Below are 18733 nucleotides of genomic sequence, written 5' to 3' on the forward strand. Positions count from 1 at the left end.
AGCAGTCCTTAGTTTAGTGTTTGTACCCCCTATATTTTAAATAGGAACAGTTTGCACATTTGGCGCACAGCCCAAAAATGGGTGTGTTTTTGCTGGCAAGGGGCATGGCCACACAATAGTAACCCCAATTCCAATTACGCCACAGTACTGCAACTTTATTCACATTTGATCATGCGATAGTGTCCATAATTAATATTACATCCCACAGTAGTATCACTTTATCTTTATAAACGTTACTCCTCACAGTAGAGCCTCTTATTCACATTACGTCACACTGAATTGCTCCTTATTCACATTACACCACACCCTATTGCTCTTTATTCACATTAGACAACACAGTAGTGCCTTTTCTATATGCAACGCCACATAGTAGAGCACCTTATACACCTAATGCCACACATTAGTAATGCATTTATACATATAATTCCACACAGTAATGCCCCTTACACATATGAGACACATTATTAATGTCCTTATAAACATAATGTGCCTTACACATTATGACAACCTTTATTAATGCCCTTATACACATAATGTCCCTTACACATATGCCGCACATTATTAATGCCCTTATACACATAATGACACACATAGTGCCCCCTACACATTTGCTGCACATTAATAGTGTCCCTATACACATAAAGACACACATACAGTAGTACCCTTTTACACATATGCTGCACATTATTAATGCCCTTATACACATAATGACACACATAGTGCCCCTTACACATATTCCGAACACTACTGCACAACCAACCCACTCACATGCACACAGCAATCACACTGCCACGAACACTGTGACCTCTGCCTCTGCTTGGATACAGATGTGTCCTCATAAATCTTGCCTCAATGCTAACGACTTGCACCTTTTTTTAATCAAAATGTATCTTATTTGCATTGCTATGTGGCTAGGATGCACAAGCAGCTTCTACTGATTAAAATGATATGCAGCATGCCTATATACTGTGTGAGACTGTGGCTGTATCTGCATATGAAATGCTGCACACAGAATATAGGCATGCTGCATATCATTTTAATCAGCAGAAGCTGCTGATGCCCCTAGGCATATCAAATGCCCTAGGCAATTGCCTAGTTTGCCTATACCTATGGCCGGCTCTGACCACATGTTTGCTCAATCGGTGCTGCAGAGTCATCCGCACTCTCCCGCCCGGTCTGGAGCTTTGGTATAAACCCCATGGTCCTTACGGAGTCCCCAGCATCCTCTAGGATGTAAGAGAAAATAAGATTTTAAACCTACCGGTAAACCTTTTTCTCCTAGTCTGTAGAGGATGCTGGGCGCCCGTCCCAGTGCGGACAAATTCTGCAAGGCTTGTATGTAGTTGTTGCTTAAATAAGGGTTATGTTACAGTTGAGATCAGTCTTCTGGCTGATGCTGTTTTGTTCATGCTGTTAACTAGTTTAGTATATACCATGTTGTACGGTGTGTATGGTGTGGGCTGGTATGTATCTCGCCCTTAGATTAACAAAAATCCTTTCCTCGTACTGTCCGTCTCCTCTGGGCACAGTTCTTTAACTGAGGTCTGGAGGAGGGGCATAGAGGGAGGAGCCAGTTCACACCCATCTAAAGTCTTAATGTGCCCATGTCTCCTGCGGGGCCGTCTATACCCCATTGTCCTTACGGAGTCCCCAGCATCCTCTACGGACTAGGAGAAAAAGATTTACCGGTAGGTTTAAAATCTTATTTTTGACAAGACGGGGGTAAAAGGAAGGGAAAACCTAGGGAAAGAAGGGAGGTTAGGAAAGGAAGTAGGCAGTCCATTAGTATCAATGGGTATGGGTCATTGGGTAGACACAAATTAGGTCGACCATGGAAGGTCGACATGCATTAGTTCGACAGGGACAATAGGTCGATATCGTCATTGGGTCGACATGTACTAGGTCAAAAGGTCGACATTTAAAAAAACTTTCGGCGTCATTTTCTTTGTAAAGTGACAGGGAACCCCAATTAGTGCACCGTGTCCCCTCGCATGGCTCGCCATGCTTCGGGCAAGGTGCCTCGCTTTGCTCGGCACAGGTTACCTTTCCAATCGTAGTCCACGTGGATCCTTAATTATGAAAAAATCCCAATTTTTTTGTAAAAAAAGTTAAAAAACTCATGTCGACCTTTTGAACTGTCGACCTAATTACCATGTCGACCTATTGCAGGTCAACCTTCAGTGGTCGATCTAAGTTGTGTCGACCTAACGGCCGTATCCCGTATCAATTAATAGGCACTTCCGTTAGGCAATTTCTTAACTGAGGGAGGTAATCAGTATTAAGCTTCATTTATTGGTATCAGATCCTTATAGGTTGAGGTAGTCTTAAATTCTAGCCAAGAAAACCATGTAGCAATGTAGTCTGACTGCTTCTCCATAGCTGAATAGTATATATCTTCCATGGTCCTATAAAACTCTATTCTTTGAAACCATTCCCAGATCGTGGGATCACCAATGGACAGGTATCACAGCTCTCACTGCGTTATTGAGATGTTTAGTAATAGATTGTTTATATTTTATGATCGGAATAGTGGTGTGGGAGAGACGCCAGAAATCTAGTTCAGTAGGAGCTTGAAATCCTAGGATTTCAGTAGAGATTTTAATGATTGTACCCCAAAATGTAGCGATCAATGGGCAATCCCACGAAATGTGAACTAGTGTTCCTATTTCTTTGCTACAACGCCAACACAAAGGAGAAACAGAAGGGAAAATCTTGTGCAGAAAGGTGGGACAGTGATACCACCTAGTGAGAAGTTTGTATTGAGTTTCTACAACTTCTAAGCTCGTAGAACAGCGAGACATAACCTCACAATGTTTGTCCCAATTGATATAATCCCTCGGGGGTTAAGGTCGGTGTCCCATGCCTTACAAAAAGATGGGATGTCAGGGAAATGACTATGTATTAAGATCTTATAAATACCGGATATAACATGAGATGGCGCTGAAGATTGGGAGCACATACTCTCGAAGGGTGTGAGGTCTCTCGTTAGATCAACATTATTCCGTTGAGCCAATATAAAGTGACGGATCTGGAGATAAAACCAAAAGTCTGCTGTCTGAATATCTGTAAGTTCACAAAGATCCCAAAAAGATTTCAACTTCCCATCCGAAACCAAATGAACTAATCTAGTCATGCCAACCAGTCTCCACCTGGTGGCTACTAATCCCCTGGTTCCCAGTAAAAACAGCAGATTATTAAGAAATGGAAGAAGCACAGTTTTAGTGGAGGAAATTCCCATTTCGTTGCGTAGTATTGACCAGAGAGCCAAGGTAGGGCCAACAGTCGGATGTGCTGTGTGGTTTACGGTTTTAAACCAGGGTACTGCTTGTAAACATAGGCCCGAAGACCATCTCTCCAAGTCCACCCATTGTTTTGAGACAGAATCTGGTCGAGACCAGTCCAAGATCCTATGAAAGATCGTTGCCCGGTAATATCCTGTGATCATAGGTAACTGTTGGCCCCACTGGGCTGTCCTACGAAATAAATTATAGTATTTAAATCTAGGCTTCCTACCTCCCCAAACAAAATGACTAATTGCCTTATGTGTTTTGGCCAGAAATTGAGGGGGAAGTTTTAATGGGATGGTCTGAAATAGATATAACAATCTGGGTAATATGTTAATTTTAACAATATTCATTCGGCCCAGCCAAGAGAATTTTTGTGTAAGACACTGTGTCATTTCCTGGCGTAACTTCCATACCAAGGGAACATGGTTAATATTCACAGTCGTGGGAAGAGAAGATGGGATTAGGATGCCTAAGTGTTTGATGTGAGTAGGGTGCCAAGTGAATGGAAATGTATTCTTTAAAGATGTGGCTAATTCACTATAAGGGGAAATGTTTAGAGCCATTGATTTAGCGTAATTGATCTTAAAATTAGACAGCGTCCCAAACTTGAGAATTCCTTCATCAGATTGGGCAATGATATTGCCGGATTTGTTATAACTGCCAAGAGGTCATCTGCAAAGAGGGCTATGAGATGTTCATTATCCCCTACTTTGAGTCCAGTAATGTCAGGGTTCTTTCTAATAGCCCTACCTAGAGCCTCCATACAGATGACGAATATCAGTGGTGATAGCGGGCAGCCTTATCGGGTCCCATTACATATGGTTATTGGGTCAGAAAGCAGTCCATTAATTCTGACCTGCGCCAAAGGGGCCCGATATAATGCAAGGATTTTTTGTAGGAAGACCCCACCTAGACCCAGATGTCGCAGTGGTAGTATAGTATTTCTTTTTCATCCACTAGGGGTCACTGGAGTACTCTTGGGGATATGGACGGCTTTAGCAGAACAAAGGCACTGAATATTTAAATGTAGTAACTCTATCCCCTCCATATTCCCAGAATACCTCAGTGTTTTTTCTGTGCACGAAGTAGCAACAGGCACGAGTGCTAGCTGCAACACTTATACTTATTTTTTTTTCCATTTTTTTTTTCAAAACTTTGTTGCACATCCCTTCCCCCCTTACCAAAAGGCGTGGGTCCGGTATAGTGGAAGCTGCTACAAGCAGCAGCTGGCGTGTCGGTCGTCACTACAGAGCACCCTCACAACCAAGTGCAGATCATCCTGCAGGACAGGCTGGACGGCGCTTGCAGAAGAAGCCCCATCATAGCCCACAATACAGGCGTCCAGGTATGTTGGGGGACGGGGTGGTCAGCTCACGCTGCCGCCCCGCTGTGTAGGGAACAGGTTACTGTGCGCCAGTGCTCCCTGATCACTGCCGCCCGCCGCTGCTCGTTTGTGTACAGCATCCCGCAGAGCCGCCCGCCGCTACACACACGCCGCCCGCTCCGGCTCCCGCTCCCCGGCAACCGCTACGATGTCAGTCCACAGCGCCGCGTCCCGCCGCTATACACAGCGCTCCCTGGCTCCCTGCACCAGACTCCGGACACTGTATAACGGTACACGGAGCACAGGGGGGGACGAGTCTCCTCACAGCAGTGCGGCTGCAAAGGGGGGGGAAGTACCATAGGAAGGGCTGCTGGCTTGTGGTATAATTGCATAGGCTATTAAGCCTATGTTAACAGGGTTGTTTTTTCTTAATGTTGGTTACAGGTTATAGACTTTATATATGGGTTTAACCTGAACTGTGATTATTAGTGTAAGCATGGCATGTCCATTTTAACCATGCTTCCTGTTCAATCCTGTTTCTCTTTCGGTTTGGAAGATCCTACCCTACAACACTACTCCACCGGAGGCGCAGGAGTGTTAGTGGGAATTTGGGATCAGATTTCATATAGAACTGGCCACGTGCACTGCACTGCGGCCATAAATATATATTACACACACCTTAGTAACAATTTTACTGAGTCGTGCAAGTGTCTGTCTTTGTATATTGTATTGTCTGTCTCCATAATGAGTAAGGCAGCAGCAAAAACTAAAAAGCAGGTTCACTGCAATGTCTGTAACAGTGTGTTACCGGATGGATCTACCACATGTACAGTATGTTTTGTGAATTCAGCTACAAATACAATTTCCGCTTCGGTCTCGAAGCCGGTTTCATCCCCGGACCCTCCATGGGCAAGGCTAGCAGATGTAATGGTTGGGTTGCAATCAGAATTGGCCGCCGCTCGACACGAGCGGGAAGCGGCAAGATCTGAGTCTCGGGTGAGACTTCCAGAACTACCGGAGGGGTCCCAACCTTGCCAAAGGTACAAGTCCACTTTGGGTAGAAGGGATAAATTTAATTTGTCTTATGATTTACCAGTTTCTGCTATGTTGCATTCTGACGATTCTATGCCAGACCTCACTGTGCAAGATGAGGGTGAGGAGGGCGAATTAGACCAACATTCAGATAGTCAAGATTTTGACAGCCCAGGCATTGATAATCTCATCAGGACAGTGCGTCAGTCTCTGAAGTTTACAGAGACGGAGGAGCCGCTGACAAATGATGAAGTCGTCTTTACTAAACGACAAAGATCTCCAATGTGTTTTCCTGTTTCGGAATCTCTTAATAAGATGTTAGTAGAAACACGGAAGAATCCGGATAAACGGTTTTCTATACCTCGCCGATTTAATTCTGATTGCAACCCAACCATTACATCTGCTAGCCTTGCCCATGGAGGGTCCGGGGATGAAACCGGCTTCGAGACCGAAGCGGAAATTGTATTTGTAGCTGAATTCACAAAACATACTGTACATGTGGTAGATCCATCCGGTAACACACTGTTACAGACATTGCAGTGAACCTGCTTTTTAGTTTTTGCTGCTGCCTTACTCATTATGGAGACAGACAATACAATATACAAAGACAGACACTTGCACGACTCAGTAAAATTGTTACTAAGGTGTGTGTAATATATATTTATGGCCGCAGTGCAGTGCACGTGGCCAGTTCTATATGAAATCTGATCCCAAATTCCCACTAACACTCCTGCGCCTCCGGTGGAGTAGTGTTGTAGGGTAGGATCTTCCAAACCGAAAGAGAAACAGGATTGAACAGGAAGCATGGTTAAAATGGACATGCCATGCTTACACTAATAATCACAGTTCAGGTTAAACCCATATATAAAGTCTATAACCTGTAACCAACATTAAGAAAAAACAACCCTGTTAACATAGGCTTAATAGCCTATGCAATTATACCACAAGCCAGCAGCCCTTCCTATGGTACTTCCCCCCCCTTTGCAGCCGCACTGCTGTGAGGAGACTCGTCCCCCCCTGTGCTCCGTGTACCGTTATACAGTGTCCGGAGTCTGGTGCAGGGAGCCAGGGAGCGCTGTGTATAGCGGCGGGACGCGGCGCTGTGGACTGACATCGTAGCGGTTGCCGGGGAGCGGGAGCCGGAGCGGGCGGCGTGTGTGTAGCGGCGGGCGGCTCTGCGGGATGCTGTACACAAACGAGCAGCGGCGGGCGGCAGTGATCAGGGAGCACTGGCGCACAGTAACCTGTTCCCTACACAGCGGGGCGGCAGCGTGAGCTGACCACCCCGTCCCCCAACATACCTGGACGCCTGTATTGTGGGCTATGATGGGGCTTCTTCTGCAAGCGCCGTCCAGCCTGTCCTGCAGGATGATCTGCACTTGGTTGTGAGGGTGCTCTGTAGTGACGACCGACACGCCAGCTGCTGCTTGTAGCAGCTTCCACTATACCGGACCCACGCCTTTTGGTAAGGGGGGAAGGGATGTGCAACAAAGTTTTGAAAAAAAAAATGGAAAAAAAAATAAGTATAAGTGTTGCAGCTAGCACTCGTGCCTGTTGCTACTTCGTGCACAGAAAAAACACTGAGGTATTCTGGGAATATGGAGGGGATAGAGTTACTACATTTAAATATTCAGTGCCTTTGTTCTGCTAAAGCCGTCCATATCCCCAAGAGTACTCCAGTGACCCCTAGTGGATGAAAAAGAAATACTATACTACCACTGCGACATCTGGGTCTAGGTGGGGTCTTCCTACAAAAAATCCTTGCATTATATCGGGCCCCTTTGGCGCAGGTCAGAATTAATGGACTGCTTTCTGACCCAATAACCATATGTAATGGGACCCGATAAGGCTGCCCGCTATCACCACTGATATTCGTCATCTGTATGGAGGCTCTAGGTAGGGCTATTAGAAAGAACCCTGACATTACTGGACTCAAAGTAGGGGATAATGAACATCTCATAGCCCTCTTTGCAGATGACCTCTTGGCAGTTATAACAAATCCGGCAATATCATTGCCCAATCTGATGAAGGAATTCTCAAGTTTGGGACGCTGTCTAATTTTAAGATCAATTACGCTAAATCAATGGCTCTAAACATTTCCCCTTATAGTGAATTAGCCACATCTTTAAAGAATACATTTCCATTCACTTGGCACCCTACTCACATCAAACACTTAGGCATCCTAATCCCATCTTCTCTTCCCACGACTGTGAATATTAACCATGTTCCCTTGGTATGGAAGTTACGCCAGGAAATGACACAGTGTCTTACACAAAAATTCTCTTGGCTGGGCCGAATGAATATTGTTAAAATTAACATATTACCCAGATTGTTATATCTATTTCAGACCATCCCATTAAAACTTCCCCCTCAATTTCTGGCCAAAACACATAAGGCAATTAGTCATTTTGTTTGGGGAGGTAGGAAGCCTAGATTTAAATACTATAATTTATTTCGTAGGACAGCCCAGTGGGGCCAACAGTTACCTATGATCACAGGATATTACCGGGCAACGATCTTTCATAGGATCTTGGACTGGTCTCGACCAGATTCTGTCTCAAAACAATGGGTGGACTTGGAGAGATGGTCTTCGGGCCTATGTTTACAAGCAGTACCCTGGTTTAAAACCGTAAACCACACAGCACATCCGACTGTTGGCCCTACCTTGGCTCTCTGGTCAATACTACGCAACGAAATGGGAATTTCCTCCACTAAAACTGTGCTTCTTCCATTTCTTAATAATCTGCTGTTTTTACTGGGAACCAGGGGATTAGTAGCCACCAGGTGGAGACTGGTTGGCATGACTAGATTAGTTCATTTGGTTTCGGATGGGAAGTTGAAATCTTTTTGGGATCTTTGTGAACTTACAGATATTCAGACAGCAGACTTTTGGTTTTATCTCCAGATCCGTCACTTTATATTGGCTCAACGGAATAATGTTGATCTAACGAGAGACCTCACACCCTTCGAGAGTATGTGCTCCCAATCTTCAGCGCCATCTCATGTTATATCCGGTATTTATAAGATCTTAATACATAGTCATTTCCCTGACATCCCATCTTTTTGTAAGGCATGGGACACCGACCTTAACCCCCGAGGGATTATATCAATTGGGACAAACATTGTGAGGTTATGTCTCGCTGTTCTACGAGCTTAGAAGTTGTAGAAACTCAATACAAACTTCTCACTAGGTGGTATCACTGTCCCACCTTTCTGCACAAGATTTTCCCTTCTGTTTCTCCTTTGTGTTGGCGTTGTAGCAAAGAAATAGGAACACTAGTTCACATTTCGTGGGATTGCCCATTGATCGCTACATTTTGGGGTACAATCATTAAAATCTCTACTGAAATCCTAGGATTTCAAGCTCCTACTGAACTAGATTTCTGGCGTCTCTCCCACACCACTATTCCGATCATAAAATATAAACAATCTATTACTAAAAAAATAAGTATGTTGATTTATGGAATCTTATATAACATATATTTATTATATCATATATTGATATAATGGTTTATGTATTTTATATCTGCAAATATATTATAATAGGCTTACAAATAGGTGGGCTCATAACAAAAGGGGTGATGTTTAGTACTGGTCCAATCACACAATATGTAATGCGTGGACGTTCCTATTTTCATACCTGTGATTGGCTCAGATTAAAGGAGCTATATCTCTACTGTCCAGGAAATATTTCCAGGCAAAGCCTAAATATACTTTACAGAGATATATAATCCTGGCTCATTGAACATATAAGTACTATACTTTGACTACAAGTCAGTTGTCCCAACTTGCAGAGCCTTATATAATATATGCAGATTTCATGTATAACTTTAGTGATTCCGAAAATGAGTTCAAGACTTGGAATACCAGCTCTATTTTGTCTAGTACATTTATTATAGGTGATACAAATTACAAGATAAGATAACACAATGATAATAAATCTTATAATTTATCTAAACTTCCTTAACCATGGTACATACATAAAACACAAACAGTTTTACAAACTTAAACAATTAATACACATACTATACACTTGCAAGAATATGTGAGGGCATAATTCATAGCTACCGTCTTAGGATCCTGACTCCCTCTGGACTTTGTTCCTTCCTCCTCTCCTTCTAACTCTCTATCTATCAGACTGCCCCTTATATCCTATATTCTACCAATTCAAAACTAGTATATGCCCACAGTTTCCAATGGAGTACATAATTATAGGTTTTGACAGATTCCAAAGTGTAATAAAACGTTCTCTGCTAACTCCGTCCCACGGTGGTGAGCATGTAGAGAATTTTGGGATCATAAAGTTTGGTATTCCTTTATCCATCAGAGATCTACCTTTGTATGGATGTGTAAACGATCTATTTCGCCTAGGCCCTAGGGTGTTAGCATAAATGATTGTGACCTGTTTATAGTGCGTTTGATCCTATATTATCATTGCCTCTGGCCAGCAGTATAACTGGACAATAGGCCAGCTGGTTGATGTACTCTCTAAAGGTATGAAGATCTTTGATTGTGAATTCCAATGTACCCTGTTCATACCAGTAACTGTTTGCATATTATGAGACCTGAGCTAGGTGACCTATTGACTTTATCCACCAAGTTATGATTATTTATTTGCTGTGTGTGAATCAAGTATACAGTATACATATATCTACATATCATGTAAACTTTGATTTAATTGTACTTGGTATAGCGCAGATCAGACGTTAATCCTTTGATTAATACAGATATGAATAATGGCATGGAAGGGATGAATTTGTGTAATGCTCAATGTATTGTGTATTCTGGCTATATGGCTTACACAGAGAAAACCTGTCTCTTACATAATGACCCATAATCTTGCAGTAAAACACACAGAAATACATGCTACTAAATTCTCAAAACATAAGACTAATACATTCAAACCTATTTAAGTTATACCTTACAATAATATATATATACACACACTCTTAACTGGTTAAAATCACATTGGGTAATAAATCATATTATTTAATTTACATAATTTGTTCTAACTTTGGTACCTACTAAATTATATTGTTATGTAATGGTCTATATGGCAACAGTCGCCCCCTTGTGGCCGTGAGAATTGATGATGATGGCCACACATACATTAACATAATAATTGCTTATATCTTGCATCTACCAGTTTTTCTAGCTTACTGCGTTCCTGCCTTATAAGGCGCTTAAGCCACAATATCAGTGAAATTAAAATGATTAGCAAGATTGTTTGACCGATCAGCAAGCCCTTTAAACCAATCTCCAGCCAGGTGTTTGTCATGGTTATTTCAAAATCTCCATCATGCAGTAATTTATTTAGTGTGGCATCTGCCTTCTCAACCATGTTATTAATTTGAACTATGTGTGTGTCTTTCCTATCCAGGAGTTTCTGTAAATCTAAGGTTAAACTATCTATGTGTATGTTGAACACAGGTATATATTCTCCAAGGTTTGAGATTTCTGGTTCACTATCTATATTTATGTCCTCTTCATAAACGGGGATTGGGGTGATAACCGTCTGACCAATGGTGGTATACTCATGTGGGCTAAAGCAGAAATTTGGGTTTGGCACTGGACATGACTTTTCCCCATACAAGAACTCTCCGTGATTTGTGACTATGCAGTACTGTCCATTCATGTTGTATGTAACCTTCACCGCTGGAGTTCTCCATTTTGTTAGCTGCACTGGACAAGCAATGTCTCTGGCTGTATAGCTGGTTGATGTATTTGGCTTTGCACTGTGTTCAGGTCCTCCCATATCCATATCTTTGCTGGGAATGGTGGCAAGTTCATTTATATCTGTGATTAGGGTACTTGGTTTACTTGATTCTAGGCCGCAGATTGGCGTCTCAATTTCGAAAACATTGCAGCGACACAAGTATTGGTTTCCCTTGACTGCACAGCAAGCAGTATGTGGAACTTTCCAGATGTCGTCGACTCGGACCAGTAGTTCTGGTAGGTCCAGCCGCTCTTTGTAAATGTCCTTTTCCAAATATCCAATGGAGTGAACTGTAGACAGTTTGTCAAATAAAGACTTGCTTGGGTCGAACACAGGTAGAGAAATGGTAAAGGAGACATATAGGATATCGCTGACTGCACAAGGTTGCTGCTTGTTGTAACAACGGGGTGAACCTCTATTTGGGTGGGGGGTCACAGTGCCTAAATTCCTAATTGTGGAGATGGGCAGAGGTCTGCAACCATCTCTTGGGGTATTTTCCCCATGCCCAATGTCAGATTGCGAGCAATACCAATTGGTCAGGTCATTATCTCTTAAAATGTCAGGTATTCTACCAGATTGTAGGTCTCTAATTACATGTGTGATTGCGTTGAGGACATAATTACCATATGCAGTGCATATTATTTCTTTCCCCACCTGATTTTGTCTGGCTTCTCTATTGTTCAGTTCAATGATTTCGTTTATCTTGGCTTGGGTCTCTGAAAACAATCTTGCTATATCATGCATGTTATAAACAGTAAATTTTTCTTCACTGGCCAGACCCTCAATGCCCTGCAGGACAGGCTTCAAAACATATTGCCCCTCTTTCTGCTCAAAATTGCCTATGTGTCTGTGGATGACTTCCAAATCCGCCCTATTCCAAATTGACATCCCGGAACCAAACAGTCCAGGGATGGATCCAATGATCCCATCTAAGCTTTGTAATTTCCTGGATCTAAAAATACCTTTTTGGTTAGGGGTTGCCTGTCCTGTGTATGGGTCTTGAGTTCTGCTCTGGTGAGAAGCAACAATATCTACTAGTAATGAAGCATAGAATAAAGAAACATTACTATTTACACAATAACCAAATTCTGCCATATTCCATTTTGATAGATTTAGGACTACTGGTACATGTATATATTGTACATTGTTTATCAAGGAACCAGGAATGGAGGTGGCAGTAAGGCCACTTGTGGGTCCTTCACTTGTTGGTGGGCACTCAGCTGTTTTAGTAGATGGCAGTGATTTAGCCTTTGTTGTGGTACTTGGGGGAGTAGGGTCTCTTTTCTGGGACACATTCAGTGTGATGCTCCCAGGAACATAAGTCCTCTTTACTGTGGGTGGATTCCCATACATGGGAATGGGGATGATAAAACCATATATCCAGGTTCCTGTGTCTGTAGGGTTTGCATGGCTAAGCAATAGTGATCCATTTGGAAAAACATGTATTCTACCCATGTAATGTGGTGAGTTTCCTGCGTTTCCATTATCCCAGGCTTTAATTTCTTTGTCTGCTGGGCCCCACCAGGATACCTGTTTCCCTGTTGTGCCTTGTACTGACACTGGAAGGAGGATGGATTCTCCCTCTTTACAGTGAATCGGATTGGCTTCCACTCTAATTGAAATGTTGACCTCACTGGTACACTGGATCTGGAGGCTCACCACGAAGGACAGGACCAAAGTCGGGATTCTCATTTTTCTGTAAAACCAAAACAAAACAAAATAAAATTATAAGAAAGAAAGAGAGATGCGCTACTCAGTTGACCCTTCTCCTTTGTACAGTTTAATCTGATTGGCATGTACCCATTTGTCCTGCACTTTCTTTGCATCGTTGATTCTTGATTTGTATACTGAGGGACTCAGTCTGTCCACTATTGAAAATGGTCCTCTCCATTTCTTGCCCAGACCATGGTCTGTGGGTCGGAGTTCTAGAAACATGACCCTTTCTCCAACTTCCCAACAATTTTCTCTTACACCTTTGTCAAAATAAGCCTTTGCTTTTCTCTGTGCTTTCCCTAACTGCTGTGCTGCAAACAGATGAACCTCTGTGAGTGCTTTTTGCAGTTTTGTAAGGTACTGATCCATTGATAGTCTATCAATAGTAGGGGTGTGTAGATCTATCCAAAGGTGCTCTGGCAATCTCATTTGCCTGCCTGTCATTAATTCAAAGGGGGTCAATCGGGTCGCTGATGAAGGTGTGGCCCTTATTGCCATTGCCACTAGGGGTAACAAATTATCCCAGTTCTTACCATTTATGCCAACAAACTTTCTCAACATAGTTTTGATCTGTCTGTTGGCACGTTCCACCTGTCCAGAAGATTCAGGATGAAAAGGGACATGGAAGCTTTGTTTTATTCCCAGCATTTCCAGGCATGTTTGCATCACATTACCTGTGAAATGTGAACCTTGGTCTGATTCAACCGATGTTGGAAGGCCCCACCGTGTGAATATCTGATCAACCAGAATTTTTGCTGTGCTCAGGGCTGTGTTACTTTTAGAGGGAAAAATTTCTACCCATTTTGAAAATAGGTCAGTCACAACCAACACGTATTTGTTATTTTTAGCTGTGGCGGGCAGAGGGCCCATGTAATCAATTTGTAAGGCATTCCAGGGACCTTCCCTTCTCTGGATTCTCAGTGGAGCATTTATCTTTCTAGGTGCTGGGTTAACTTGGGCACATACCACACAGTTGTCACAGTATTGCTGTACATCTTTTACCATATCTGGCCACCAACCTATTGTTTTTAGTCTCTGCTGTGTCTTTTCTACACCCTGGTGTCCACCTGTGGGGAGGTCGTGTACAAGATATATCATTTCATTCCTGTACTCTTTTGGGACTACCCATGTTGTATCTTCCCCATTGTGGATAAGCATTTCCTTGTCCTCTGTTAGTGTTAGATTTGGTGTGTGTTTTGCCAATGTATTTCCCTCTGTTAAGTCCAACTCCTCATTCCTCAACTTTTGTATGATTTCTTTAATTTCAGGGTCCTGCATTTGGATCTCTGAAATGTCTGGTGCATTTATCATCTCTGGCCTTTTTGCCACTGCACATACAAGAGGGCACACTTTTGGCTCTGGGCTTGCTTTCGGTATCTGCCACAGCTCCCCCTCTTGTGCCCCTTGTTTGGCTAAAAGGTCAGACATTTCATTCTGTTCATGGTGTGGTGATGCAGGTGAATGCCCTTTGACTTTACAGACCCAGGGGACATGTGTTAGACTCTGTGCCAGGGAAACTATGTACTGGAGAAGGTCTGCATATTTAAGAGGGCTTCCATCAGATGAGGTATACTGATGAGTTTGCCAAAAGGGCAAAAATTCAGTAAGGGCATTACACACCCATGCTGAGTCCGAGTACAATGCGATTTCATGTTTGTGGTCTTGGAATAATTCAAGGGCATGTGCTACTGCTGCCAGCTCAGCGTACTGTGCAGACTTTACATCACAAGATCGAAAAACAGATTGTGGTGTGGTTTGGGGATGCATTATGTACAGACCAAAACCTGCATGGGGTGACCCATGTACATAAAAACATGAACCATCTGTAAAGATCTGGGTGGTTTGTTCAGGGGCTGTAGCCTCCTGTGGCATTGCTCTAAACAAATGTTTTGAATGGTCAGCTGGGAGTAAGTCACATGTGTGTGTCAGTCCCTGGTATATTAGTCCATATGCACAGGTGGATGGACTGTTAGTTGCCTTCACTGTTATATCTCGATCCTGCAACAAAAGGGCCCAATGTGCTAACCTGGCATTAGAGACATTCCCATCTTTGATTCTGTCTGTGAGGAGGAACCTTGTTGGTGTGTGCGTGGAATGTAAGATGATAGGGTTCAGGCCTATCATGTATGTGAACTGTTTTACTGCCCAAAATGTGGCAAGAAGGTGTTTTTCACACACAGAGTATTTTAATTCCACTGGTGTCAGTAACTTTGATGCATAAGCTATGGGCCTTTGCTGTGCATGTATTTCCTGTGACAGGACTGCAGACATGGCTGTTTCTGTTGCTGCTGTCTCTAAGTGAAAGGGTAACTGTGGGTCTGGATTTGCAAGGGCAGGGGCACTAGCTAGTGCTTCTTTTAATGTTTCTACTGCCTTTGTGTGACTGGGGGTCCATTCCCATTTTATATCCTTTTTGAGGAGAGAATAGAGAGGTGCAGATATTTGTGAAAAATCAGAAATGAAGGACCTAGAGTAATTTACCAACCCCAGGAAGGATCTCAGTGTAGGTATGCTGACAGGAAGGGGTAAACGAAGGATGGTTTTTACCTTATCTGCCGATATTGTTCTCCCATCAGCCGTAACACTGATCCCCAGGAAGGAAACAGATTCCCGTAAAATCTGAGCTTTAGATGGGTTACACTTCAAACCTGCGTCTTTGAGGATGCCAAGGAGTTCTCCCAGTAGCTGAAGATGCTCTTCCTTTGTCTCTGTTGCTAGTAAGAGATCATCTACATACTGCAATAAATTCTTGTGGGAAGAAAAATCAGTTAAAATTTCTCTCATCGTAGTATGGAAAAATGATGGAGAATTATGGAAGCCCTGTGGAAGACATGTAAACGTGTATTGCTTTCCCAGAAATGTGAAGGCAAATTTGTATTGACACTCTTCAGATAGAGGCAGAGACCAAAACCCATTTGAAATATCTAAAACTGTGAACCATTTATGCTCTGGGCTTAACATTTTTAGAATGTCTGGCATTGACGCAACAGTGGGTGCGCAGCTAAGCGTAAGGCCATTAAGTTTGCGGTAGTCAATTGTGAGCCGCCAGGAACCATCCGGTTTCCGTACTGGCCATATTGGCGCATTGTTAGTGGATACACATGGTCTGATTACACGCTGCTCTAACAGAGAGTCAATTGTTTCTTGAATGAAGCTTATGGCCTCCTGTGGGAAATTGTACTGCTTCTGTGGGGGAGGGTCAAGACCACTGACTTCAATCACCTTGTTTACCTTCCCACAGTCATGTTTGTGTTTAGCAAAAGCATCCTGAAACTGTTCAAGTAATGGTAATACCAAATCTTTGTCAGGATGATCAACATTAGCCTTAAGCACATCATATTTCGCATTATTGGGTTTTACAGCAGCAATTACATGGGAATCTGGTATAATTACAACCTCAGGTGTTACATTAGGAGAACTCTGCAGAAGTAAAAGGTTAGTCAGATCCAATATACACCCATTAGGGATCATAAAGTCAGACCCTAATAAATTAGTTTCACTTGGCAGTGAGGCTAATGCAAATGTGTGAATTGCAGATACATCTCCTATTTGTATTTGGAGAGGGTTTGACAGCACTGTATCTACCTTATTCCCTGCAAAGCTTTGGAGATGTATTGTTTTTCCTGCTGACAGAGGAGAGTGATGTGGCTGATCATCATGTAGGATTGATATGGCGGCACCGGTGTCTAGTAACATTGTGTGCTGGTGGCCCCTGACCAGAACCGAGACTTGAGGGCGCCCGCACCTATCTAAAGTGATTGGTGCAACTATCCTTGGGGCCACTGACTGTCAATTTTTCTCCTTTTGTGTGTCAGCTTGCTGCACTTTGTTTGCTTTTTCTAAATTCTCATACTTCTCTTTTATGGCCTGTAGCTGGTGTCTTAGCTCTGTGTAAGTGGGACCCTGGTGTTTAAACTCTGTGTCCTTTCCTCTGTTCCCAAAATGTTGTGAGTAACCCATGTGTCTATTCCAAGCTCCATCATTTGAATGTCCTTGGTATCCTCTACCTCCACCTCTAAAAATGGATCTCTCTTTAAACATTCCCCCTCTCCTTTGTGACCCTGTGTTCCATCGTGGGTTAAATGGTGTGTTTACCTCCCCTGGAATGTGGGGCCCTTCAACCACCATTGGTTTACCTTCTGACTCTAATGCTGCAACCCTCTTTATAACACATTTCTCATTCCTTTCTGCCATCTTACGTTGCTTACTGGCCTGTACTGCTTGAAAGGACCGCTGCATTAATCCCATTATTTTATCATAGCTATGCTTTACGGTATCTATCAAGTGTTCACACTTAGCTTTAATTGTGGGGTGCGAGTTATGCACCAACAAGTTTTTGAAATCTTTGCTGTTTTTCTGACTGTTGTCATTTTTGCTGTTTCCTGCACTATATGCTGCCCACAATCTATTTGCATATATTAATGGGTTCTCCTCACTTTGCTGTTTGATTTCATATGCAACCATTGTGCCTGCTACTGAAGGGTTAATTATCTTTTGTAGCTCCTCTACAGTTTCTTCATATGTACCTTTACCTTCTTTAATCAGATCTGGCAAAGCGCTCCAAGCAGCTAATGGAATTGTTAATTGCAGTACCTTAACCTGATCAGTGAGATTTCTAATTCCTAGAAGTTCACACCTCTGCTGAACATTAGCTGCATGGGAGGTGATGTGTTCTCCTGAACTCATTTTTCCAATCATATCTGCCACTCCCATAAGTGTTTTTATGGGTTGTGGGGGATGATTGGCACTAGGGGCCCTTGAGTGAATGGCCTCTCCTTCACTATTGAATCCCAATAGGGTGTTCCTACTCTCAGTGAGGAATGCTGGCTGTTTATGAGCCCTGTGTGCCTCAATTTCTGTCTGTACTTCTTCATCACTACTATCTGTGCCTATTAATATAGAGCACTCCCTATTCGCTGCTGATTCTGCAAACTCTCCCATTGCTATGGGTACCCTGAGGGTAGATTCAGTAGAATTCCCCTCTCCCCAGCAGTCCTCTCTGTCCTCATGATTTGTGTCCCATTGTTCTCTTTCATATGCATAGATAGGATATGGGGCAGTGGCTGCAGTTCCTATCCTAATGTTTGCAGCAATATGTCCTTTCAGAACAGATATCTCTTGCATAAGCTGCATCTCCCTGTCCACACAAGGGGTATGGTCAATTGCTTTCCCTTTCATACATTCTGTGAGCTGTCCCTGCATAACTTTATATGCACTTATTATCTCATCTCTCTCTGTTGTAACCTCTGTTAGAGCTCTCCTACATTCTGTGGATTCCCTCTGAGCATTTTTATGTTTCTGTAACACTTCATCCTGGGAGATTTTACCCATGTCATTAAGTGTTGTTAAAGTTTTAATTTGGATATTTAGCTGATCTATTTTTTCCTTGCTTTCTGTTTCTTTTAAATTAGATTCTTCTCTACATTTTTGTAGGGTTTTAGCTAAACTGCTTAATTTAGCATCCATAGCCAAACAGGCTGCATACAAGCCTGCAATGGCTATTCCTTTCTGTTTCCTTTTCTTTGATGATTTAATTTCATCATCAAACAAACCCTGGACATAGCTCCATGGGTTTTCTTTTAATTTGGCATCACAAGCAAAGTCTGTACACTTTTGCTTTGTGATGTATTTCACTACAATGCTGTCTATATTTGACATTGT

At 42.8% G+C, this 18733-nt stretch overlaps 1 protein-coding gene across 2 annotated transcripts in view; it reads left to right on the forward strand.

Moving 5' to 3' along the window:
* Nucleotides 1-18733, forward strand: part of BICRAL (BICRA like chromatin remodeling complex associated protein) — a 196449-nt gene that overhangs the window by 35457 nt on the left and 142259 nt on the right. The window lies entirely within an intron of this gene.

This window comes from Pseudophryne corroboree, chromosome 4 (genome assembly GCF_028390025.1).
Source record: "Pseudophryne corroboree isolate aPseCor3 chromosome 4, aPseCor3.hap2, whole genome shotgun sequence".
NCBI lineage: Eukaryota > Metazoa > Chordata > Amphibia > Anura > Myobatrachidae > Pseudophryne > Pseudophryne corroboree.